At 41.0% G+C, this 27,851-nt stretch overlaps 1 protein-coding gene across 1 annotated transcript in view; it reads left to right on the top strand.

Moving 5' to 3' along the window:
* Positions 1-27,851, top strand: part of SYNPR (synaptoporin) — a 300,859-nt gene that overhangs the window by 103,304 nt on the left and 169,704 nt on the right. The window lies entirely within an intron of this gene.

Below are 27,851 nucleotides of genomic sequence, written 5' to 3'. Positions count from 1 at the left end.
CAATCTACTTGCTAAACACAAGATAGAGAAAAGATCTTTGTAGACATCAGTTTATTAATAGTACTAGGAGTAGGTTCATTTGCTTTGTTGAAAGCAGTCCACTTGGTGAAATTCCAGTTTCTTCACATTAAAACTTTCCTAGAGAAATAGCTATAATGGTTTGCATAAAATTTTAAGGCTGTATCTACATAGGAATAAATCTAACAAAGGAAGTATAAGATCTTTATGGGAAAAAGTGCAAAATGTTATTAAGACATCTAAAAGAAGACAGGAGAAATTGGTTAGATTTAAAAAAATGCCCATGGATGAGAAGACTCAATATTGTAAAGATGCAAATTTCTCCAAATTGGTCTATAAATTCAATGTAATTCAAATACAAAAAATGCCTCAACTGTTTTTAGGTAAATTTATTCTCCATTTTATCTGAAGAAGTAAAATCCAGGAAAGGCCAAGATAATTCTGAAAGAGAGGGTAAAAGAGGAGCTATGGTTATAAATGTCATATGAAGCTTATTGCAAAGATACTATAATTAAAACAGTATCTTAATGGTTCATTAATAATCAAATACACCAGTGCATCAGAATAGAAAGCTTAAAAATAGACCCATGTTTATATGGGAATTGCTTATCTGACATTGAAAATCAGTGGAATAAAGATGAACTATTTGATAAGTAGAGTTAAGGAAATTGGCTTTCTTTAGAGGAAAAAATAATTCTATTCCTATCTTCCTTCATACAAAAATAAACTCCAGAAATATTAAAGATGTTAATGGGAAAAAACAAAACTCTAAAACTATCATAAAAGATTAGAAGAACATCTTTTTAACAGGTCTGGTAGGGGTTTCTTAAAACAAGTAATAAAAACAAACTTTAAGATAAATTACTTGGGCTTTATTAAAATTTACATTTTATATGACAAAGGATATCTTAAAGGAGACAGCTAAGGAGAAAGGAGAAAGTAAAAGGACAAAGTTAAAGGGGAGCAGTCACCTTCGAAAAGACATTTTCAACATGTATAACAATAAGCAAAGAACCTGCCTTCAGAATATATCAAGAACTCTTACAAATCGGTGAGGGAAAAAACATGAAATAACCCAACAGAAAAAAGAGAGAAGATGGTAGGCAATAAAATATGCAAAGATAATCACTCTAACCAGTAATCAAGAAAATTCAAATTAAAATAAGCGAAATAAAAACATATTTCCACACAGGACTTGTGGTTTTGTAATTGCCCCCCAAAATGGAAACTAACCAAATGTCTCCTAATGTATAGACAAAAGGTGGTACATCCATCCACTGAATAGGGGGGAACTAAGTATTGAAATACAACAAAATGAGTGAATCTGAAATATTTTTATGCTGAGTGAAAATCCAGACCCAAAAAAGCAAATATATTTGGAATGAGTCCATTAATTTTTTTAAAAATCTAGAAAATGCAAGCTAATCTATGGTGAAATAAAGCAGATCAACCTGATACATTCCTTTTCCATTTCTGCAACACAGTTATTATGTCACAGTTCTCATGGGATGGCAATTAGCTGGGTTATCTGCTTAGGCTGGAATCAGAGCTGCAAACTCTTCTGAGGCTCTGGGCCTTCTTTCAAGCTCTCTGGCTGCTGGCAGAATTCAGTCCTTGCAGCTGTAGGATTGAGGCCCTAAACTCTGTAGGGAAGCTGTCATTATCTGTGATGTGGTCTCTACAACACTGCAATTTGGTTCTTCTTGTCTGCTTTTTCCAATCTCTGTGACTTCTTTCTCTGATCTTTTGAACCTCTTGCAAAGGACTCACATGATTATTTCAGACCCAACTGGGATGACCAGCTTAATCAGGTTAATCAACTTGACTGGAGACCTTAAGTCAACTGATGAGGAACCTTAATTATATTTTCAAAATCTCTTTACTTTTGCCACATAGGTAATCACTGGAGTGATGTTCCATCTTGTACACAGGTCCCATTCACATTCAAGGTAAGAGGATTACACAGCATATGTAGCAGGGTTGGGGACACGAGAGCCATCTTAGAATTTTATTACATGATGGGGGTGGGGGGTGGGGTGCAGAAGTTGATACATGCAAAAAGGTACATATTACTCCAATTTTATTGTAACTATTATATTCTTATTTCCTCAGATGTGTTTGTATCAGGTAAGAAAACCAAAGTATCCAGAATCCTTATATATTTATTTTTCTTAAAGTAAGCTTGAATTGTCTCAGTTTAATACACCAGTGGCCCAGGACAGGTTTATAATCCCCTTATTAACAAACATAAAAAAACGTACACAGTGGTAACAGTCCCTTTGACAATATGAGACTCTGGAGAGTGAAGGGATATCCTAAGGTATACTAGACATTATGCTTATGTGGGAGAATTTTCTCTCCCACTCTTCATAAATCCAAAGCCAAATGTCATTATACCACCCTCTATCCAGTGAGAGAGATCAAAGGGAAAAAAATGTATATGCTGGTATCATCTTCCTTCAGCTGAATTGAGGGAGGGAGCCAAGGAGAAAGCAAGAGCCCTGGGTGTAAATATTTAACACAGTGATATTTCTTACTAGTATATGTGCAGGATCCCAGTCGCATTAGCTCCATCCTCTTAGGAGGGAGGAGAGGGAAAAAGCAGAGTCTGCCTGCCTCTCTCTGTGGTTTATCTATAAAATGAAATGATATGCCATTTGAAAGTCCTGTTTTCACAGGCTAGTACATGGAATGGGGGGATACTTAGGATATATATAACCATCAGAAGAGGAAGGCATGATTAAATCCTATTTGCAGAGTAATCTACCTTTTGGTTTAAAAACAAAAATAGTAACTATTAATTTGCATGGAAGAAAGGCTGAAAGGAACAACTTCATCAAAGGAATAGTCATCTTAATGGTGGAATTCAGTGAATACTTTTCTGCATTTTTCAGACCATAATAGACAAAATTTGAAAGAGAATGAAAAGAGACAGGTGTAAGCTAATTTATTATTATAGGTATTTGCACTAGGAATCATTAAAGGCAAACATGAAGGTAGCTTGCAGCTCTAGCAGAGGCCTCCCCACATAAATAATTCATTTCAAGGTACTCCTCTGACAATTAGAACCACCATTTTTGAACTCTTATTGTGTCCAAGAACAATTCCAAGCACTTGGTAGAGAATATCTTATTTATTCTTTGTAGCAACTTCATAAAGACCTATTCACTCTGGCCTACTTACTATATGCTTAGGTTCCAGAATCATCCTGCCTAGTTTCAAATTCAGGCTTTATCCCTCACTGCTCATATGACCTAGATGAGTTAACCCCTCTGAGCCTCAGTACCTGCATCTGTAAAATGGGAATAATAATAGCCCTTGCAGCATAGAGTTATTGTAAGTAGTAGACGAAATAATGGAAACAGAGTCCATAAAATATCTCGGCATATGATAAATAAGTGTACTGCAATTATTCCCATTATATAGATGAAGACATTAGGGCTCAGAGAAGCTGAGTTATTTTCCAAGTGCACTTGCCTCGAAGGAGAGAAGCCTTCAAACACTTGTCTTCTCAAGTGTTAAGCTTTTAATCATTATACTAGGATTTACTTTCTTTGCTGAGCCCATGGAGCTTAACATTTTGCAGATAATTAACTTGGGCTGGAAGTTTTCTTTTTGTCTCTGTAAATAATTTGACTTGCTTTGAGCTGGAAGTCAACTTCCAAATTAATTTAAAATAATGTTTTAAACAACTCTAAAACCCTATCGAGCTTTCTAGGTCTACCAAAATAAGTATTCTTGTTGTGATATCTATCTCAACAGCTGCATTTCATAAGGAAACAACATGACAAAATAATGTCTTCCCAAGCCTCATATTTGGAAGACCAAACAAATCTTATGTTACTTGTTTGAAAGGATAAGTCATATGGAGCAGTAAACTCTTTATCTTAAAACAAGAGAAAGTATTACAAGGTTTCAAAGAGACAATAAAATTTAAAAGAATCTGCTATCTTGATTTTATTTACTGCTTTAAAAAATAAAAATAAAAAAACACTGAGCACTGTATTGATATATAAGATAAACCAGTTCTTGATATATTTCAACTTGTCTGAAAGTCAGTTACTTTGGTTGCAGTTCAGAGAATATATTCTCAGTGAAGAATAAAAGATATATTCACATTAATCATTTCCCTACTGTATAACGTTATGTATCAGCAAGGATGAGGTAGAGGCTGGCCTTGGGAAGAAAAGTAAGTGCTTAGAGCAAGAGTCTCAGCAGATTTCTGTCCTTTGATGAACTCAAGGTTACTCTCCCAGTTGTAAGACATATGAAACAGTGGCTAAGAAGTCCCAAGGCATGAGTTCCAATCCAAGCTCAGCCATTGCTTGACTCCTTCAGGAAATTTGAGCTTCTTATTTCATTTGCTCTGATCTTAATCTTCCACCTGAAAAATGAGGAGAGGGGTGGACAATAAGGCAGTGGTTCCCCAAACTGGCTGCATAGCAGAATCACACCAGCAAAATCTTAAAATTTACAGATTCTTGGGCCCAACTTCAGACTTGCTGCATCAGAATCTCTGGCTTTCTGGCTCTTGAGAATCTGTATATTAAATAAGTTCAATGGCTCACTCTTGTATACCCACTTAGTTTTCACCAGGCACTGGTGTTTGGAAACCACGAGGCTGCTGATTTCTGATTTACAAGGTCCAGGATAGTTTGACTGTTGTAGAACACTGATTCTTGCAGTGCTTCCTCATCTCAAAAATAGCTATATAGATGGAATGAATGGAAGCTGAGTAAAACCATAATTCCCTCTAAGCACTGGTTTCCTCAGATCGATTGTTGTCTATCTGCTTATTTATATTTAATATGTGATATTGTGATATCACAAGAAATACATGTTCTGGTCTTCATCTTCAGTTCCTTATGCAGATCCTAAAACCTTGAAAATTTCTGAGTGATGGGGTAATCGGACTGTCTTACACAGAGCTCCTAAATGCCTTGCAGTTTCCTTACTGATAGGAATGAATTTTGTTCTCTTGAGGCATTTTGGCAAGCTCTGAGATAGCTTCAGGTTGGGGGCTGGTCACCAGAAAAATCAAATCTTGATGAGAAGCTTGAAACTTTTAGCCCCTCTCCCCAACCTCCAGGAATTGGAAAAGGACTAAAGATTGAGTTAATAATTCATCATGCCTGTGTGATGAAACCTCCATAAAAATCCCTAAATGATGAGGTTTAAAGCACTCCTGGGTTTGTGGCTGCATCTACATGCTAGAAGAATAGCATACTCTAACTCCACAGGAATAAAAGCACCTGTGCTCAGCATCTTCCCAGATCTTGCCCTATATACCTCTTCATCTGGCTGTTCACTTACATCCTTGTTAATATCCTTTATAATAAACAGTAATGGCAAGTGTTTCTCTAAGTTCTGTGAGCTATTATAGCAAATTAGAAGACCAATAACGTGTTCTCATTGCGTTGCATCATTGCCTCTCCTAAGTAACGGTAGACAATTTAAATATCCAGTAATAGAGGAAATATTTAAAGAAATTTTGTATATCCATTATATAGACTATCAGAGGACCATTAAAAAGCATGAGTTATAACATGATTACTACTAGATCAACTCTGTGCATGCATATTTTGTCAGCTATTGCTACATAAAAAAGTACATAAAACTCAGTGCTTAAAACAGTAGACGTTTATTATTTCTCATTGATCTGTGGCTAAACAGGCTTGCTGGTGATCAGCGGGGCTTGCTCTTGTGACTGTTGTCAGCTGTCAAGTCAGCCAGAGACTCACAAGTCTAGAACGACTTCATGGCCAAATTTAGTGGTCAACTGGCTGTTGGCTGGGCCATGGGAGTAACTAGACCATGGTCTTTTCCAGATCATTCATCAAGTGATCCCAGCATTATTCACATGCTTGCTTGGAAAACTTCCAAGAGAGTGGAGACTGAGAATAGGCACCACTTCACTCTACCACATTCTATTGGCTGCAGCAAGTTACTGGTGAACCCAGACTCACACAGCACAGAAATGAACTCTATTTCTTACATAAGAAAAGCTGCAAAATCTCATTGAATGAGTGTGGGTGAAAGGAATAAGCATCACTTTTTTGGCATTAGTGTACCACAGATATGAACAAGAACTGGACAACCTATTTAAAAAATGCAAAGAACTAAGGTGTTGATGAGTTAGGGATATGGGCTTTTATTCCTTTTCCTTTATATCTTTGTTATTTCATGTAGGTAATTACAAATTGTTGAAAAGCAAAAACACAATAAGGAGAGCCAAAGTGAAAGTAAGATAAACCATTTCATTACTCACTATAATGAGAGACCTGGGTCCATATTTTGCACATCACAAGCCAATCAGTAAAGCCTTCTGTAATGTCTACAAGTGGGTAACAAAGGAAAGATCCTGAAATTGCCAAAGCAAAGTAACTCTCTAAGATATATCCAATGGCCTTGATCTCAAGTGGAATTTAGCCATGAAATTTCCAGTTATTCTTAGTACTTCTGCACACTCTGCATATTACCAGGGCTGGCACTGTCTCAGGTCTATAGCAATCTCTGGAACCCCTAGGGAAGTATTCTTTCTTAATTGCTGTGATTTCTGATGGTTGAAGTTTTGCCTGTTTAAGAACCAAAATTTTTGTTCCTTTTTTTAAAAAAGACTATTTTGACCAGAAATCTTTAAAAGTATAAGTTGTTCATGTCCTTGTGTTTTAAAATGGAGTTGATAAAAACCTTTTGAACATAACATAGTTTTTGACAGTATTGTTCTTTGCCGTAGTACAATGACATCTTCAGAGCTTTGTGGAGCAAAGTAGGGTTTCTTTGCCCTTAATATAAAATATTCTGAGAATGTTATGCTTTCAAATTCTTGTTTACATCCTTTTTATTGTTTCTGTGCTATCTCTTGCTCCCATGGGCTCTAAGTGTGCCTGCCTTTGACAGTTTGTTCCATTTTACTTGGCTTCTTCCAATATGCTGGCATCTTAGAAAAACCTGCTTTATTAAGATTGTTCATCGAAGAAGAGTAATTATGCTCTGAGCAGGGACCAGGAAACCTCTAACCTGAGTAAGGTACATGAACCTTAGTGTACAGAAGCTTGGTGGCATGTCCTTGGCTGCTTTTCTTGGTCTTGCCTCTATCCAAGAAAAGACAAGAGCCAGATTCTGAGAATCCAAGGCACATTGTATCCAAAGCACATCATCAGGTGCCAAGGAGGTAAAGATATGAGTGACCTGAATGAATAAATAAAATACATCTAGATGGGCTCATTGGGCTTAGGATATTAGCATTCCACAACCCTGTTTTGCCAAAGGTTAGTACTTTTTCAAAGCATTGTGAAATATTAAGGCAAGTATCATAACAGACATTTCAGCCACTACAGAAGAAGAGAAAATGGAGACAAGAAAAGATCCCACTAGATCAATGTATCCCTGTAAAATGTGGATAATATCTAACCGACAGGTTTATTATGAGGGTTCATTATAACCCTGAGTTAGGACATGTAAACTCAAAGCTTATTATGAAAATAATCATATATAAGGCAAGACTTGGATTCAGATCTTGATTTCATCACATATTAAGTAGGTTTTTGCTTAGCCCCACTTTTCTTTTCTGGAGAATGAGGCCAAAGCCTGCCTTGCAGTTTTGTTGGAAGAATAAAATAAAATAACCTCAGTGCTCCACACAGTGCCTGGAAATAGTAAAGTGAAAGTGAAATTGCTCAGTCATGTCCGACTCTTTGGGACTCCATGGATTACCTGCCAGGCTCCTCTGTCCATGGGATTTTCCAGGCAAGAATACTGGAGTGGGTTGCTATTTCCTTCTCCAGGGTATCTTCCCAACCCAGGGATTGAACCCGGGTCTCCTGCACTATATGCAGACTCTTAACCATCTGAGCCACTTAGGAAGCTCCTATCATACTGAGTGCTCCACAAATAGCAGCTTCTTTCTCTTTTTCCTCTTCACCTAAGGGTTAACAAATAAGCTAGGTTTTGAAGGATGGGTAGAAGTTCACAAACCAACTGCTTATGCTACTGCTAAGTCACTTCAGTCGTGTCTGACTCTGTGCGACCCCATAGATGGCAGCTCACCAGGCTCTCCTGTCCCTGGGATTCTCCAGGCAAGAACACTGGAGTGGGTTGCCATTTCCTTCTCCAATGCATGAAGGTGAAAAGTGAAAGTAAAGTCGCTCAGTCGTGTCCGACTCTTCACAATCCCATGGGCTGCAGCCTACTAGGCTCCTCCATCCATGGAATTTTCCAGGCGAGAGTACTGGAGTGGGGTGCCATCACCTTCTCCAAATAGCAAATCCCCAATAGGGAAAGAGGCTTTTCAACAAAGAATATGGGGAGATTTGCTTCTGGAAGTAGCCGGTGATAAATGAAGATGTTGTCCTTCTTGGCAGAGCCAACAGTGTTTCTTTTATTTCTCACTCTGTCTCCAGTGGTGCTAGTTCCCTCACTAGTGGATCTGTCACCTCATCTATACCACCTCCCTACTGAAACATTATTTGAGCCCTCATTGCAATCAGACAGTATTTGGCCTTCATGAAGGACAGAGAGGAACATGCTAGAAATCCATAACACTGAATGAATTAACAGAATTTTGAAATTGTACAAAGAGGAACAATATATCCCTTCCACTATCATATGCCCAGTGTCTGAAGGTAAAGCATAGGGAAGAAGCTTCAAATCGCTATATTTAGAAGTTGTCTGTCCATCCATTTAAAATACAGGCATTTAGTGAGCACTCATCACTTGTAAAATGTTGGATTAAAAGGGAAAGACAAATATGAAGATGGCTAACTGTGAATTAAACCAAAGGAAATAAAGACTATCAATGAAAAAAACTAAAATGGGTAGCAGAGGCAATTGCATTGGTCTCTGAAAAGCAAGTAGGATTGTGTTTATCCAGGAGAAAAAGTGATGGCATTTTATTGGAGGCGACAGCACAAGCGAAGGGCTGAGGCATTAAAGCAAAACACTTGACAAGAGAAGCTTGGTCAGGTCCATAAATCACCAAGCCCCTTAAAAACCAAACATAGAGGAAAAAAGCATGCAGGAAAAACAGACCCAAAGCCAACATAGTCTTTCTTTGATTCCCTCATAGAATAGGGACCTGCCTTAGGCATTACTGACAGTTTCCTTCTTCCCTTTTATTTCCTTTCCTGCTGGTGACTTAGGCCTTTCAAAGATCCCCTGCAGGCTCTGGAGCAGTCAGTGTCAAGTCCACACCCTATCCTCGAGCATTCACTGCTCCAACACAGGCCCTTGGCCTCCTCCTTCAAGGACCCAGCTTCCCAGCCTGGGGGCTTCAGCCCCTCCAGTGGGATCCGCAGGGGATTTAATGCTTGCGGGAGCCGGAAAGGGATTGGAAAAAAGCCAGGCCAGCCTCCTACACCTCATTAATGCACCTTTTGCTAGCTGCCTTCGCCTCCCCAACTCAGTCCCTCCCTGTCTTTCCTGGAATCACCTTCTGAATAAACTTCTTGCACTTAGAGCATTGTTTCAATAGAAAGCTTGATGGAGAGGGCAACCAAAGACAGCTTGTTCTGGAGAGGGTTGGGCCTGTTTGATGGGAGTGGGCAGGATCCAGGCTAATTCTGGGAAATGGCTCAAGGCACATTTTTGTTGATTGGAGGACTTTTCTTTTTTTTAAAGTTAGTTGTATTTTCAGTTCAGTTCAGTTCAGTCGCTCACTTGTATCCGACTCTCTGCGACCCCATAAACTGCAGTACACCAGGCCTCCCTGTCCATCACCAACTCCCAGAGTCCAACAAAACCCATGTCCATCGAGTCGGTGATGCCATCCAACCATTTCATGTTCTGTCGTCCCCTTCTCCTCCTGCCCTCAATCTTTCCCAGCATCAGGGTCTTTTCCAATGAGTCAGTTCTTCACGTCAGGTGGCCAAAGTATTGGAGCTTCAGCTTCAACATCAGTCCTTCCAATGAACACCCAGGGCTGATCTCCTTTAGGATGGACTGGTTGGATCTCCTTGCAGTCCAAGGGACTCTCAAGAGTCTTCTCCAACACCACAGTTCAAAAGCATCAGTTCTTCGGCGCTCAGCCTTCTTCACAGTCCAACTCTCACATCCATACATGACCACTGGAAAAACCATAGCCTTAACTAGACAAACCTTTGTTGACAAAGTAATGTCTCTGCTTTTGAATATGCTATCTAGGTTGGTCATAACTTTCCTTCCAAGGAGTAAGCGTCTTTTAATTTCATGGCTACAGTCACCATCTGCAGTGATTTTGGAGCCCAGAAAAAAGTCAGCCACTGTTTCCCCATGTATTTGCCATGAAGTTGTATTTTAAGAAGGACAAAATGAGTTAATTCATATGGAATGCTCAGACAAGGGCCTGGCACACAAGTACCTGCCATGGTCATTGTTGTCATTACATTTGTGGTGTTTTCCCCTCTTGTCTTTTTGGGTGAGAGAGTGCCTACTGAAAGAGGAATCCTTAAGACAGAAAAGAGGTATGAGGAATCCCGTTCCCCCCTCCATGACACAGGTTCCAGAGGCAGTTTTTCATTCTGGAGGTGAGACTCCTCTTCCTTCTCAGAGTCGTGGTTGAATATGGATCTTTCCTCATGGAACAAGCACCGTGGCTGATGATAATTTACTCCAAGCACTGGCTTCATCCACTGTACAGGGGTCGCTAACACCCATGCCTTATCAAATTCCCACTGGGGAGAAGGAGATGGGGACCCTTCTGATTTGTGATTCAGGAGGTCTGAGTTTGAAACAGGTAATTCCTCTTGTTACCTGAGCTGCTTGTGTCCAAATGCATAGCTGGGTTTAAGAACCGCACTTCTCAGTGGCTTTGATCCGCAGGATCCACATCCCAGAGTGTTGTGGTATCCTAAAAGAAAGAGTAGACTCTTTTTTTTTTCCAAATAGAATATGAGGCTGATTTCTGCTATACTTCTACAGCTAATGTCAGAACAAGTTGTGTTTCTTGTCTCTTACAGGGAGTTTCTGTGCTCATACTTCCATAGAGCTGGGAGGAAAAGGGCTGCTCTTAGACTTGTGATAAGTGACATTCTGGAAATATCAGAATGTCCTGTTCTTCAGCTCCACTCTCTTAATTTGTATCATTTAACAACTCAGGGATGTTTACGAAGAAACTAACATTTTAAGGGAGACATTGGTAAAGCAGTCTATTTTAAAAATAGATGCACAGCTGAAAAAGAAAACCGGTTTCTCTCTGTGTGAGTGCACATGGCATGTTGAACTGTTCTAAGCAGGCTTGAAATAATAAATAATCAAGTAATACAAGAAGTATGGTTGTGTATTGCATTTCTGGAGGCAGACACTGAGCACAGACAGTAAGGGTTACTCTGTATAGTGTAAATTTCAGTTCTCAGAGTATTTTCATCAAAAAAGTCTTGTGTTGGCACCACGGCTGCCCTGTGGGATAGCCAAGGCTGCAACATCTTTCATGGTAGTCCTGAATCCAAGGAGTTGGGTAAAATATAAATTAAGATTGCAGGAAGCATCCCCAGAGAGGGGGATCTTTTTGGTTTGTAAAATTTTAAGAGATTGACCAAATGAATTGGCCAAAAAGACCATTTGTTTTAAGTCATATGGCCAAATTCCATATCAGAGTAATCCAGAGACACTTCTGGCAGAAGATATGCTCAGGCCAAAGAGAGAAGTTTTTCGAAAATTTCAGAAGCCTTTAAATTGAAATAAGGCTTCAGGTCTCTTTGATGGACCCCATTCTCTTGCTGTACCTCATGTAACCAGTCACATCCCCAAATTGAGGCGGGGTTGGGAAGGTGGGAGCAGAGTGGGGAGAATAGTTTCAGATAGAATCATAGGCAGATAGCTCATGACTAGAATTTTTGGAACTTCTTGGCTCTCATGTTACAAATTCTACGTTTTGTAAAATACGCGGAGTAGATGCAGACATTGTTCTCTTTCATACCGATGCCGTATTTTATTAAGAGCTGGAATTTGGTGTAGATTTTGGAGGCATGTTTGTTGGGAAGGAAAGGAAAACCAGAAAGCCGTTTTGCAGGCATTTAATTCTTAAATTTCTCTGGCCTTTAGCATTTGCAGCGAGAGAGAGTACACAACACTTGTGTTGTTATAATTACCATCTGGGCTTCCTTCCCTGTTACTTAGAACATGCTAGCATCATCACTATTATTCCCATTTTACAGGTGAAGAAATTGAAGTTTAGAAAGACTAAAAGGGGCCCACAAGTGTACACACTTGGCCATGACGCCTCTCTTTGTGGGGAACCCATCAGTGAAGTCATGTGTCTCATGACCTGGTTTACTATCCATTTCTCAGTGGACTGTGCAAGAATATTGAAAATGGTCTCCATGTTTTTAATTCCCTCCCTCTTATGACATTACTGACAAGACTCATGTAAAAAATGGACCTCAGGGATTCTTTCTGATATAAAGCCTTAATCCTTCCTCATAGCAACAGGTATCCATCCTGTGGATCCACACGAGGCTTTAAGTAATATATGTCAGGAACAGCCAAACTTGTAAGCTGACAGAACTCTCTCTATTATTTAAAAAAAAGGTAGGAAAACACAGAGCTGAGTCTTTGCTCTGTCTGGTTAGAATTATGAGTGTGGGCTTAAGGAAGTTTATTCATTTTCTCTTCTTGATTTAGCAAAGATGTATTTAGTACCTACAGCAGTAAAGAGTCCTGGAGAAGGCAATGGCACCCCACTCCAGTACTCTTGCCTGGAAAATCCTATGGACAGAGGAGCCTGGTAGGCTGCAGTCCATGGGGTCACTAAGGGTCAGACCCGACTGAGCGACTTCACTTTGACTTTTCACTTTCATGCATTGGAGAAGGAAATGGCAACCCACTCCAGTGTTCTTGCCTGGAGAATCCCAGGGACGGGGGATCCTGGTGGGCTGCCGTCTATGGGGTCACACAGAGTCGGACATGACTGAAGTGACTTAGCAGCAGCAGCAGCAGCAGTAAAGAATCCACTTGCAATGCAGGAGACACTGGAGATGCAGGTTCAATCCCTAGGTTGGGAAGATCCCCTGGAGTGGGAAATGGCAACCCACTCCTGTATTCTTCCCTGGAAAATTCCATGGACAGAGGAATCTGGCAGGCTAAAGTCCATGGGGTCACAGAGAGATGGACATGGGTGTGCATGAGTGTGCACACACACACATGCAAAGCAGTATTGGGTACTATGCAATATTAACAGGAAAAATGATTCTGCTGTCTAGAGGTTTCTGGTGAGACTATTTTTAAACATCTACACCAGAACAGCTTCCCTTGTGGCTCACCTGGTAAAGAATCCGCCTGCAATGAGGGAAACATGGATTCGATCCCTGGGTTGGGAAGTTCCCCTGGAGAAGGGAAAGGCTACCCACTTCAGTATTCTGGTCTAGAGAATTCCATGGACAGTATACTCTATGGGGTCGCAAAGAGTCACCACTGAGCAACTTTCACTTTCACACCAGAACAGCAGGTATTATCATCAGAAATTATGCCATTAAACTACATCATCACTTTTGTTTTCCAGTAAATATAAGCTCAGTCAGAGAAATCATGGTCAGCTACCCACTTTGTATGTTTATGCTAAAATTGCACATATTAGCAAGGTTGGTAGTAAGATTTACAGCTGGAACTTCTGAGTCAGACAGCCTAGGTTCAAACTCTACTTCTATCAGTTTTTAGCTTTGCCTATTTGGGTAAGTTCTGAACTGTACTAAACATTAGCTTCCAAATTGATAAAATGAAAATAACAATAGATTCTAGGTCAGAGAGGTGAAAGCTAATCAATCATATGAGATCAGGTATCTGTTGTGTTTATTGCCATCGTGGCTGGTAATCTGGTAGCTTAATAGGAAGAAAACAAATATAAAGTTGCATTGTTACAACATCTCCGCCCCTCAGTCTCACTTGTTCCAGATACAGTAAGTCCTCTATATACAAACAAGTTCTGTTCTGAGAGCACATTTATAAGTTCATTTTGTTTGTAAGTCCAACAGAGTTAGCCTAGGTATCTAACTAACCCAGTTGGCTATATACTGCTGCTTTCACGTTTGCTTCCAGACATACTGTGCTTCAAATAAAGATACTGTAATACTGTACTTGTGTTGTTGGAAGAGGGTGTTTGCTATGACCAGTGTGTTCTCTTGGCAAAACTCTGTTAGCCTTTGCCCTGCTTCATTCCATACTCCAAGGCCAAATTTGCCTGTTACTCCAGGTGTTTCTTGACTTCCTACTTTTGCATTCCAGTCCCCTATAATGAAAAGGACATCTTTTTTGGGTATTAGTTCTAAAAGGTCTTGTAGGTCTTCATAGAACTGTTCAACTTCAGCTTCTTCAGTGTTGCTGGTTGGGGCATAGACTTGGATTACTGTGATATTGAATGCTTTGCCTTGGAAACAAATAGAGGTCATTCTGCCATTTTTGAGATTGCATCCAAATACTGCATTTTGGACTCTTTTGTTGACCATGATGGCTACTCCATTTCTCCTAAGGGATTCCTGCCCGCAGTAGTAGATATAATGGTCATCTGAGTTTAATTCACCCATTCCAGTCCATTTTAGTTCACTGATTCCTAGAATGTCGACGTTTACTCTTGCCATCTCCTGTTTGACCACTTCCAATTTGCCTTGATTCATGGACCTAACATTCCAGGTTCCTGGCAATATTACTCTTTACAGCATCGGACCTTGCTTCTATCACCAGTCACATCCACAACTGGGTATGGTTTTTGCTTTGGCTCCATCCCTTCATTCTTTCTGGAGTTATTTCTCCACTGATCTCCAGTAGCATATTGGGCACCTACTGACCTGGGGAGTTCCTCTTTCAGTATCCTATCGTTTTGCCTTTTCATACTGTTCATGGAGTTCTCAAGGCAAGAATACTGAAGTGGTTTGCCATTCCCTTCTCCAGTGGACCACATTCTGTCAGACCGCTCCACCATGACCTGCCCATCTTGGGTGGCCCCACAGGGTATGGCTTAGTTTCATTGAGTTAGACAAGGCTGTGGTCCGTGTGATCAGTCTCTATACAGTCAGCAAAAATAAGACCAGGAGCTGACTATGGCTCAGATCATGAACTCCTTATTGCCAAATTCAGACTTAAATTGAAGAAAGTAGGGAAAACCACTAGACCATTCAGGTATGATCTAAATCAAATCCCTTATGATTAGACAGTGGAAGTGAGAAGTAGATTTAAGGGCCTAGATCTGATAGACAGAGTGCCTGATGAACTATGGATGGAGGTTCGTGACATTGTACAGGAGACAGGGATCAAGACCATCCCTAAGAAAAAGAAATGCAAAAAAGCAAAATGGCTCTCTGAGGAGGCCTTACAAATAGCTGTGAAAAGAAGAGAAGTGAAAAGCAAAAGAGAAAAGGAAAGATATAAGCATCTGAATGCAGAGTTCCAAAGAATAGCAAGGAGAGATAAGAAAGCCTTCTTCCGCGATCAATGCAAAGAAATAGAGGAAAACAACAGACTGGGAAAGACTAGAGATCTCTTCAAGAAAATCAGAGATACCAAGGGAACATTTCATGCAAAGATGGGCTCGATAAAGGACAGAAATGGTATGGATGTAACAGAAGCAGAAGATATTAAGAAGATATGGCAAGAATACACAGAAGAACTGTACAAAAAAGATCTTCATGACCCAGATAATCATGATGGTGTGATCACTCACCTAGAGCCAGACATCCTGGAATGTGAAGTCAAGTGGGCCTTAGAAAGCATCACTACGAACAAAGCTAGAGAAGGTGATAGAATTCCAGTTGAGCTATTTCAAATCCAGAAAGATGATGCTGTGAAAGTGCTGCACTCAATATGCCAGCAAATTTGAAAAACTCAGCAGTGGCCACAAGACTGGAAAAGGTCAGTTTTCATTCCAATCCCAAAGAAAGGCAATGCCCAAGAATGCTCAAACTACAGCACAACTGCACTCATCTCACACGCTAGTAAAGTAATGCTCAAAATTCTCCAAGCCAGGCTTCAGCAATACATGAACCATGAATTTCCAGATGTTCAAGCTGGTTTTAGGACAGGCAGAGGAACCAGAAATCAAATTGCCAACATCTGCTGGATCGTGGAAAAAGCCAGAGAGTTCCAGAAAAGCATCTATTTCTGCTTTATTGACTATGCCAAAGCCTTTGACTGTGTGGATCACAATAAACTGTGGAAAACTCTGAAAGAGATGCAAATACCAGACCACCTGACCTGCCTCTTGAGAAATTTGTATGCAGGTCAGGAAGCAACAGTTAGAACTGGACATGGAACCACAGACTGGTTCCAAATAGGAAAAGGAGTACATCAAGGCTGTATATTGTCACCCTGCTTATTTAACTTATATGCAGAGTCCATCATGAGAAACACTGGGCTGGAAGAAGCACAAGCTGGAATCAAGATTGCCAGGAGAAATATTAATAACCTTAGATATACAGATGACACCACCCTTATGGCAGAAAATGAAGAGGAACTAAAAAGCCTCTTGATGAAAGTGAAAGTGGAGAGTGAAAAAGTTAGCTTAAAGCTAAACATTCAGAAAACTAAGAACATGACATCTGGTCCCATCACTTCATGGCCAATAGATGGGGAAACAGTGGAAACAGTGGCTGACTATTTTTTTGAGCTCCAAAATCACTGCAGATGATGATTGCAGCCATGAAATTAAAAGACGCTTACTCCTTGGAAGGAAAGTTATGACCAACCTAGATAGCATATTCAAAAGCAGAGACATTACTTTGCCAACCAAGGTCTGTCTTGTCAAGGCTATGGTTTTCCAGTGGTCATGTATGGATGTGAGAGTTGGATTGTGAAGAAAGCTGAGCACCAAAGAATTGATGCTTTTGAACTGTGGTGTTGGAGAAGACTCTTGAGAGTCCCTTGGACTGCAAGGAGATCCAGCCAGTTCATTCTAAAGGAGATCAGTCCTGGGTGTTCTTTGGAAGGAATGATGCTAAAGCTGAAACTCCAATACTTTGGCCACCTCATGCGAAGAGTTGACTCATTGGAAAAGACTCTGATGCTGGGAGGGATTGGGGGCAGGAGAAGAAGGAGAGAACAGAGGATGAGATGGCCGGATGGCAATCCTGACTCGATGGACATGAGTTTGGGTAAACTCCGGGAGTTGGTGATGGACAGGGAGGCCTGGCTTGCTGTGATTCATGGGGTTGCAAAGAGTCGGACACGACTGAGCGACTGAACTGAACTGAATACTATACTGTATACAGTTGTTGTTGCTGAGTCACTCAGTCATGTCTGACTTTTTACGACTCTATGGACTATAGCCCACCAGGCTTCTCTGTCCATGGGATTTTCCAGGCAAGAATACCGGAGTGGGTTGCCATTTCCTTCTCCAAGATTCCTGACTTATGCAGATAAATCAGAAAGATCCTCAGAACCTATTGGCAGGGACCATGTTTATCTTTTTCACCACTTTATCCACAGAACTTGGACTAACCGGTGGCTCAGTGTTAAAGAATCTGCCTGCCAGTGCAGGAAACCTGAGTTTGGTCCCTGGATTGGGAAGATCCCCTGAAGAAGAAAATGGCACCCCACTCTAGTATTCTTGCCTGGGAAATCCCATGGACAGAGAAGCCTGGTAGGCTACAGTCCATGGGATCACACAAGCGTTGGACACAACTTAGCAACTAAATAACAACAATCCACAGAACTTAGCACACACCTGGCATTTAGCACTCACCCCATGAACAATTTTTGAACTGAAATTTTTAAAATGATGAATAATTGTCCTTCCTTTGGGAAAATATCAAAGTTCTCATGTATTTGAGATTATTCTTTCCTATTGAAAACATGAGCCCTGAGTAGGCTTTAGCTGTGATATGTAAAACCTGAGTCCCCTTCCCTCCACAGTTAGTTTTTCTGGGATATTGAAGAAGTTTCTAAAGGTACTCAATCCCTCTATTGGCTTGAAGTATTTGATTAGAGTAGGAATACAAGCAGAAGTTACCTAGCTTATAATAACACTGGAGTTATTGCCTAAGGTCCAGGAGATCATGGTTGAATATTGGGGAATTCCTAGTCTGCCCTCCATGAAGTGTCAGTAGGAAGCAACTCTCCAAAATCCTGCTCTATAGACTGAGTAGATTGACCCATTTCCTATGAATATTCAGAAATGCAGACACTCAAAGCCAGTTCAACAAATACTTACTTACTTTACACTTTATGCCTCAGTTTCACTCCTATACCTCCTTCATATTCAAGAGAGGAAAATCTGGTAAGTCTTTCTGAACATGGCATGGGCTGTCCTTTCCTTTCTGAAACATGACAAGCTCTTCCCTCTAGAGGAAAAATGCAAGAGCCAGGTGATAATCTCTATAAAGCAAACAGAAGCTGGCAAAGAGTATCAAGATGTAAGTGTCCCCACATTGTTAGATATCATATGTTTGCCCTGTATTTACACTCTGCATGCAATAGTTTATAAGCACTGGATCTTACAGATGATGGAGAGTGAAAACGCTACGTGGAGTAAGGGACAGAATGGAACTCGGATCCACCTGTTTGTATAGTCAGGTTCTAGGTAGGAAAGTGCTGGCACACTCAAACTGGGTGATTAAGGGGAGTTTTGTTTTTTAAAGGAGGAGGTTTTTTTTTTTTTTTAATATATATAGTAAAAAAAAGGAGTAGGCAGAACTTAAGTAAAAAGCAGTGGTGTCTAGAGGATAGCAACTGAAAGAAGCTGTTAGCATCCCAGGCCTGAAGGATCAAATGGGTATAGGGGACAGGAGGGGAGAGACAGAAAGAGAGAGAAAGTGTGTGGAGAAGGCAACTTCACAGCACCTGTAGCATTTGCCAGAGAGGCAGAAGCAACTTAGATACACATCAGTAGGGACCAAGAGAGTAAGTACCCAGACCTCAGTTTCCTTTCACCCTCTGACTTCCTGGCAGCGCCTCCCATTGGCTGCCCCTTTGAAGCCTCGGAGATGAGCACTGATCCATGTGGTCCAGTTAGGTGGACACAATGGGTGGGAAAGGGGAGCTGGAGGGACATACAGAAGCTGTCCAGTACGGTGTCTGCCCCCAGGTCCTCTGTCCTCCTGCGTTCAACAAATCGCCTTTGCTTGGCTGCTCTGTGCCGGGCATTTTGCTTTGGAGGATACACAGATGAATATGGTGTGATCCTGCTTAGATGCATGGTCTTCAGAGACTGTGTCAACCATTTTTCACTTGCTATTTTTTGTTTTATTATTTTTAAAATTTATTTTTACTGAAGTACAGTTGATTTACAATGTTTAAGGTGTGCAGTAACTTTAGTTATATATATGTGTTTGTGTATATACGCTTCCCTGGTGGCTCAGAGGTTAAAGCGTCTACCTGCAATGTGGGAGGCTTGGGTTCAATCCCTGGGTGGGGAAGATCCCCTGGAGAAGGAAATGGCAACCCACTCCAGTATTCTTGCCTGGAGAATCCCATGGACAGAGCAGCCGGGTGGGCTACAGTTCATGGGGTCGCAAAGAGTCGGACATGTCTCTCTATATGTATGTATGTGTGTGTGTGTGTATATATATATATATGTAGAGAGAGAGAGACCTACACAGATTCTTTTCCATTATAGGTTATTATAAGATATTGACTATAGTTTCCTATGCCATACAGTAGGTCTCTGCTGTTTATCTATTTTATATATACTAGTGTGTATCTGTTAATTCCAAATTGCTAATTTATCCCTCCCCCTCCCTTTCCCCTTTAGTAACCAGAAGTTTGTTTTCTCTGTGTTTCACTTGCAGTTTTCACTATCATTTGTGGCCCTTATCCTCCCACTATCATTTGGGGCTACATTTCCACCCAAGCATCCAAACACTCCTCAGACCTTATTCTACTATATTTCTTAGCTTTTTTTGTTCCCACACACTTCTCATCTGTGTTCAACTTCTTTCTGTTTGGCAGCCTTAAACTTGGCTGAGGAAAGCTAGTAACCTAATAAATGTTCAAATGTTACTGATATTATTTTATTGCATTAGGTATTTGAAAAAGAAAAAAGATAAAGTTGGAAGAAATCACTCTTTTTCCTTCAAGAAAAAATTTTAAAAAGAGGTCTAGAAATTTCTCCCCTGATCCTCTCTACATCCACATCAGAATAAATAAATAGCTGCATTTTACTCCTGCTAGGAGCTGTTTGCAGTCAGAGTAAGGAAGGCACAATTAAAGATTTCAAGGCTGTTCCATGAGTGGATTGGATATAAGTGCTCTCCTTGCTATAGTTCAAAAGGTTTGAAATTGTTTTGGGAGCTAAATGGAAGGAACTCAGCTAACACCCTGGGCCATTTATTAGTGCGGCCAGAGCAGCCTTCTTGTCTTTGATTACCTTGCTCCTCCCACAGCAGCGGAAGGAGAGATTCTCCTGGTGCTGGAATTTTCCTCTCAGTGTTTGTTAAATGCTTAGAAGGCTAGACCTCCCACTGTCTAAACTTGAAGCAAACAGGCCTGAAAGGACCCCTTCTGAGAAGCCAGATGTTTGGAAATAGAAGCTGTTAGGAAAAAGAACTGTTGCATTTGCCAAGAGGCATGTCCACCAAAAGGGAGACCAGCATTTCAGTTCAGGAAAAAAAAAAATCATTTGAAGTTGTCTGAAGGCCACACTCAGTTGAAAGATCAGAGTTGAAGACCTGACCATATTGGAAATTAGCATTGCTAATGATGTTTGCAGAGAATCATGGATTGTTTTCATCTATTTTACTTTCTCTATAAATGCCCAACTTAGAGAACACTGCACTATTTTGAACAGTCTAATAATGATAAATGTTATTTTTAAGGCAGTAGTGACAATATTAATATCACTTTTTCAAAATAAAAACTATCAAACAATGGCATATTGCTTTCTTCTTGTCAGTTCCAGTGGCATGTTGGAGAGAGTGGTAGCCGACTGTCTCAGCTGTCTGCTAGAATGGAGGGAAGGGCAGTCTAAGTGGCTGGCTCTCAGGACTGTTTGTTTTCTGATGACGGTCAGGTATGCAAAGATCCATGTGAGTCTAGAAGAATTGAACCCTGGGCACCCACGCTTCTATAGAACATCTGCTCAGAATGCTTTACAGAAGGAGCTCTCCATTATCTTTGACATGGCCTCCACTTAAATCAACATAATGCAGAAGTCCACAACCTTTCAAGAAGATTCCCCATATGAGGAAGTACAAACAGTGTGTCCATTAATATGAGTAAATCAGTCACCTCTGTTCACCTGTGTTACATTTCAAGTAAGCTCTTTTGAGAAGCAGGTTTCTTTGCCTCCATGTCAACACTGAGTTGTTCTTGTGCTGATTAATCGATCCATGCATGAGACGTTATTAAACATCTCCTACGTGCCACACATTCTCTTAAACACTGAGAATATGGTGTTATGCAAAACAGACTTCCTGTTTTCTCAGAGGTTATCTCAAAGAAAAGAAGATAATCAATAATTAAACAAGTAAATAAGAACAAATCAGGCAATAAGAAGTACAAAAACCCGTATTTCACACACACACACCCCAACCCCACCATCACCGCTACAACAAAAATGAAGGGCACTGTGAAAGGGAGTGACTGGGGAGACAGAAAGGATGTTTTTACATGTGGTGGTTAGGGAAGAAGGACCCTCCGGAGCAGTGGTCCCCAACCTTTTTGGTACTAGGGACCAATTTTGTGAAGGAAAAATTTTCCGTGGAGTGGGCTGGAGCGGAGATGGTTTCGAGATGATGGAAGTACATTACACTTATTGTGCACTTTGTTTCCATTATTATCACATCAGCTCCGCCTCAGGTCATCAGGCGCTAGAGTCCGGAGGTTAGGGACTCCTGCTCTAAAGAGTGGACCGTCGAACCAACTATCCAGTGACAAAGGAAGAGAGCAGGCAGAGATCTGAGGAAAGAATGTTCCAGGCAGGAGAAACGGCAAGTGAGAAGGCAGTAAAGGCTAGTGTGACCAAAGAGTAGGGAAGGAGAGGGTTGGAAATAGATAAAAACAAAAAGGCAGGTGGTAGCAGGTCACATCAGGATTTGAAGATGCAATAAAGACTTTGAGTTTTACTTGAAGCCTATTGGACAACAAAGGAAATTTTTTTTTTTTTTTTCAAATGAGTGATCTAATCTATATTCTTAGTAGCTCAATCTGGACAACATGGAGAATGATTTCGTGGGATAGGAGTAAAGACAGGGAGGTCAGTTAGGGATCTATCACAGTAGCCCAGCTGAGAGATAAGTGGAGGGAAGAGGTGGCAGGGGAGCCAGAGGGAGTGTTGATGTTTTATCTGGAACAAAATAGGAGGCATGGACAGCTCACCCCAGCAGTAGGATAGAATGAAACCCTTAGTCTTAGAACTTTATCTAGTCAACGTTGACCCAGAAAGCCCTTTAGAGATTTCAGTGGAAACCCTTCCATTTAACTTGAGAAAACCTGAAAGATGGGTAAATGAAGGCACATACCCAGGGTCACTGGACAGGCCACTGGCAGTCCCGATACTGGGCCTTGCGCTGTCCATTTGCCACGGGTTAAATAAGGTCCAGTCCACACAGAATGGAGAGCCCAGGTTGGGGCTTTGGCAGCTTGGTAGACCTTCTTTCTATTCCTGGGCTTCCCATTCTCTGTGGTATGAATCCATGTGGTGGGAAGAGTTGTGGAGTCATTTCAGGTCCAGGAATCCATGTGTGGATTCTGCACACCCTGGACCCTGAGTAAATGAAAGTGTAAATGCCACAGTGTGGTGTCTGTAACAGAGAGGTTACAGATTGGCACCTGGCATTCAACTGGCTTCGAACCGTGGCTTTATGTTATTGATTGTTGCCTTTGGACTTAATTCTTTGCATCTTGGTTTCCTCTTAAAAACCAGAATGAAAATTGTAGCTCTTCACAGTTTTGTGAGGCTCACACATGATAACCACTTAAACAGAACAACAACAGAACCTTAGACTAGTTCCTGACACAAGTAAATACTTAGGAAATATTTGGCATTGCTATGTGGAAGACAAAACTTTTTTTCTTTTCCTGGAAGTAGGGCTCTTAATATTCAAAACGCTGATAAAAATGACTCACTGTCCACCCGAAGAAACTGGAAAGTGTGCTTGTACCCCACAGGTGGGTGGCTGTAACTGCGTGTCTTTAACTTATTGGAACACTGCTGGTCACCAGCTGCCTGGCAGGAACTGTGGCCTTTAGCAAAGGGGCCTTATTCCTCAGTCAGCCTTTCATTCATTCATTCCACAAATGCTTACTGAAAGCTAATGGAAATGCCAGGTGATTCTCAGTCTTTTTTTTTTTTTTTGGCTTGCGTTTTCTGGGTTCATTTGCTTAGTTTACTCCCTGTGTGACTTCTCTTCTTGAAATGCAGTGGTTTTTCAGTTGGCAGGTAAGGTGTGTCAGTGAGGAGAGTACAGGTGGGGGTGGAATGAGTTTCCTATCAGAATTTCAGAGGGGCCACCTACAGGCTGAAGCTTTCATGCATCTCCTGGAGGGCGACCTGTGAGGAGCAGACTTACCTCTGGAAGAAGTGGAGACAGGCGGCTGGAGGATGCTGAGCCCAAGTTGTACCTGAGTTGAAATACTGTAGCCATTTTTCATTTGCTCCCCACCGCCCTCCGCTAACAGCTCTGTGAGGTGTGAGTGTGCCCATTTCAAGAAGGGCAAACTGAGGCTTGGAGACCTCAGATACTTCCCAAGTTACAGAACGAGACAATGGAAGACTGAGGCTGGAACCCTGACTCCTCATCAGGTTTGGTTGTCTGGTTGGTCCCCCGACGTCCTCGAGCTGTTATTGTGTGTTTGGAAGAGGAAGAACAGGAGGAAGGAGATGATGAGTGTCATGATGCTTGTTGCCATGCTGGTGCCATTGTGTGTGAGGCAGAGAGAGGGACCCAAGGAAAGACTCAGGATGGATTCTGAATTAATAACCACCAATGAAAAGTCTAGCCAGGTGAAGGGAGCTTCACACAAAAGATGAAGCAGAGATGCCTGGGCCAGCCTAACACTATTCTTGTCCCCAGAGGAATCCTGAAGTAGGGAACTTGCTGGGAAAGAGGCTTATGGATTTCTCCCTCCTTTGCTGTGGTGCAGACCCCCGAGAGAAGGGCCTCAGGAAGCTGGTGTGGAGAACATCTAACCTTTGGGAGCCTCCCCACGAATTCACTACCAATACCCCCCAATATGCTGTCTTGGGATGATGTGCACACTTTCTGGGCCAACCCCCTCCCGCAGAGGCCCATTTGTAGATAAAGCAGACCCAGGTCACACCGAAACCTTTCGAAACCTGCCAAGGGAGACTTTTAAGTCACACTCCTGGGACAGAAAAACCACCAAGTCACCATTTGTCCCCAGTAGCCAGAGCCTGAAAAGCCTGTCTTCTGGTGCCATCACCTTCCTCATTATTTAGGGTTGTGGTATGAATTTCCCAAAAAGGGATCAGGCATCACATCCAGACTTTTCCATAAAAACAGAGGCAATTTTTAAAACAAATACCTACCCATTTCCCTAATCTATGCAAATCTATTCATAAGGATTTTCTAAAACCACACTTCCCCCATGCACCCCAGACACAACAAAATCCCAGCTCCTTTTGATTTCCCAGTTTGTTTTTAAGCACTAGGTGAAGGAAGGAGGGGGCTTGCAGAGTCAAGGGGGAGCCCGTGCTCCCTGGGTGATGCAGGCAGCTTACTCAAAGCAGCCAGTCCCGCACTTGCAGTTGGGAGCAAAAAGCCAAGTGTGGGATGGTAACCACCTCCCACAAGCAGGCAGCCTCTCACCAGAGGGAAGTATCAGGTTGCTGTACTTCGGCTGTGGGTTGTCACTGTCTAATAATATGACCGTTTTGCCATCTCTCTGCAAATAAGGCAGAAGCTGCTACCTGATTGGTATAACATCTCCCTTACCCTCCTCATTGATTTTCTCGTTCTCCTCCTTTGCTTCATAAAAAGAGGGACCAGTGGCTGGTGCTGTGGACAGAGAAGCTTGATTTTTAGTATGAGACAGCCTCTATTTTGTTTCAGGAGAGGGAAGTTGGATTATCAATTCTTTTGTAAATGTGTATGGTGATATTTGCTCCGGTAAGTTTCTATCTCTCTTGATTTACAGCTGGCTGTGTGTGTGTTTGCATAGATTTAGACTGTACAGTCACTTATCTTTCCAAATATCATTTTTTGACATCTTTAGTGATAACACCTTTTTTTTCTCTTACTTTGCTTGCTTGTATTCATCTGTTTAAACCAAAGAGCTGTGCTGTATGGTAGTCTGATGCTTATCTTGGTTGTTCAAGAATGTGTTGGGTGTCTTTGAACATAGTAAGGAAACTATTAAAGCAAACTTATATCTGGCTTCATAAAAATGTAATGTCATTCTGCCTCCCACCAGGAGTGTTTAATGTCTTAAGTATATTCACTGTGCCATAACCTGCCTGCATACCGTTTTAATTAAAGTTTCTTCCTTAGTGTCAGAGCAAGAATTTCTTAAACTCCATAAATAGCTGATAAATATTGTGTGCTGTGCCAAAAGGGCTATGCTGACTTCATGAGGTCTTAAACCAGAGTAGGCTGGATGAGTTTTCTCTTAAGATCAGGTACGTGCACCTTGAAAAGAACTGAATTTATGAAAAGTGTTCAGATCATTACTCCAGAATTCTGTGAAAAGATCTAATCGTTGAGTGGCTGTTGCTTCTCTTCTGTCTTTCTTTGCACTGTGTATTTGTGCCACCATCTGTCAGATGCCCAGCCCTGGCTCTCCTGTTTCTATATCTGATGCTGATCAAGAGAGAAGTTGCTGTTATTAAATTCATACCAGTGCAAATCCATGACCTGCTCACCACTGCTGGTTATGGTTTTTACAAGGCATTACCTGGTTAACTGCTTAACTGCTTTTTTTTTTTTCTTTTTTCCAGAAAGTGTTAAAGGATCTGAATTCTTTGTTGTTAATTCAGAAGTCTGAGAGAAAGTCTATTAATATAATTATCCTAGACAGAGATGATAAGATGATTAAGTAATTGCTCTAATGGAAACAAACTGAGGCTTTCATCTTCTCTTTTTGTTACACAGACAACAAATCTGCATTGTCTTTTTTTCATGGTGAAATGGATTAGAGAATACATTTATAATGAAAGTTAAAGCATCATTGAATAAGAAGCAAAAGGGGTAGTTCTATTTTCAGAGATTTTGAAAGTAAAGTTGGGAACGTCATGTGTGCATAGACCTCTTAGGCATAGAATCTTTTTCATAAGAGCCATGATTCAGATCCTGAGGTTGTCTAGGATCAGCTCATGGAAATAGTGTCTAGGAATCTGGAAATGTGGTCCTCCCATCTCCTTCTTTTGAACATTCAGCCCCTCACACACTCTTTGCAAGCTGGAATGAAACTACTCATTCTGACAAACAGATTTTTAAATTTTGGTTAATTGTGTTCAGCCTCAAAAATCCTCCAATATTTTTTTTTAAAAGCTATTATATATTTTTTAAAAATCCTCCAAACCCATATGAACTTACATTGCCTCTTATTGATCAAATAGGCATGTTCCCAGTGTCAACAGTATTAGATGGCATAAATCCTCACGGGAACCAAGTGTTCCTTAGCTGATAATTTGTTGAAAAAAGAAAGCTTTAATCCTTGGGCTGTTGGCATTCAGTACTAAGTAAACTCAACAGCACTGAACAGCTGTCCTCATCTTCCCAACACCCACTCCCCTAATGGATCCCTTAATATTTTTGTCATCTTTCTCTTTATGTGGCTGTCGTAACAGGTTATGTACAAAATTGTTAGGTGTAAAAAGAGTTGATTGTCCTCTGAAGCTGTTCAGTAATAGAAATGAATGCAGATGTGAGGGGGTGGCACCCTGCAGGTGAAAGCATCTTGTCCTCTAGGTTACCAGTTGACAAAAGTGTTAGGGCTCCAAGCAGGCTCACATCCACTGACAGAGGAAGAGCAATGGGGCATCTGTGTCTTGAAGACATCAAGACCTTTTGTGTGACTGAGGATTAGCACGCCTGGTCTTAAAAGCATCCCTTTGGAGAAGTCCAGAATGCCATATCCCTCCAGTAATGTTGTAATCTCTTCCAAGGACTAGAAATTTGTGCCACATTGGGAATAACAAAGGGAATTTTTCTTTCACTATGAGACCATTTATTCTGTTTAGCAAGATAAAGAATGCATCCGTCGTTTCCATTCGGTAAGTGCCTACTGTACACCTGGCACTGTGCTAAACACTTTGCATGGCTTGTTTCCTTGAATCTTCACAGCCATCCCAGGATGGAGATCATATTACCTCCCCGTTTTACAGATACGAAAACAGAGACAGAGGGCAAGTTTGAGGTACAAACACAGTGATAATGATGAAACTCAGAGCCAGGCAGACTCATTCTGCAGTCAAGCTCTTCATCGTTCCCCTCAGTCAGAGTTTCACTTCCTCAGTACAATCTACAGGCAGTCTGCAGTGATTTGCAGGGGCTTACAATAACACACCATATTTTATTAGTGCTTTTTTCTCTTTTAAAACTGCATAGCCTCCTTCTCAGGCTGTGCTTTTGTGACTACAAGCAAATTATGTATTTGTAGCTGGAGAATGTGTATTGTATTTCCACTCAACTACAAAGATGTGGATGTGACGAAAGGGAACCAGCCTAGGGAGAGCTATATGCAGTAGTAGCTAAATTAAGGTAGCTTTTAAAATTGATCATAAGAAATCCATCTCTTTGCTTTTCAATCTTTCGAACATAGAGTCAAAATAAAGATGCAATGATAATATACATATCAATACTTCAAGGCATCTGGTTTGTCACTGAGGGAAAATATAAAAAGCAGTTGCTGCTGAATTGATGTATTTGTGGAGGATTTGTAGAATTCTCACCTTTTTTTAATTCACCCTCAGCATTATTTTCTTGCACTTTGTGGTCAGCTGGAAAGCATGGAGGTGGCCCTTCAGGTAGAGTATT

Source organism: Bubalus kerabau, chromosome 20 (assembly GCF_029407905.1).
Source record: "Bubalus kerabau isolate K-KA32 ecotype Philippines breed swamp buffalo chromosome 20, PCC_UOA_SB_1v2, whole genome shotgun sequence".
NCBI classification, from domain to species: domain Eukaryota; kingdom Metazoa; phylum Chordata; class Mammalia; order Artiodactyla; family Bovidae; genus Bubalus; species Bubalus kerabau.
The sequence above is the reverse complement of the archived record's forward strand: the minus strand, read 5'-3'. Positions and strand labels throughout refer to the sequence as shown.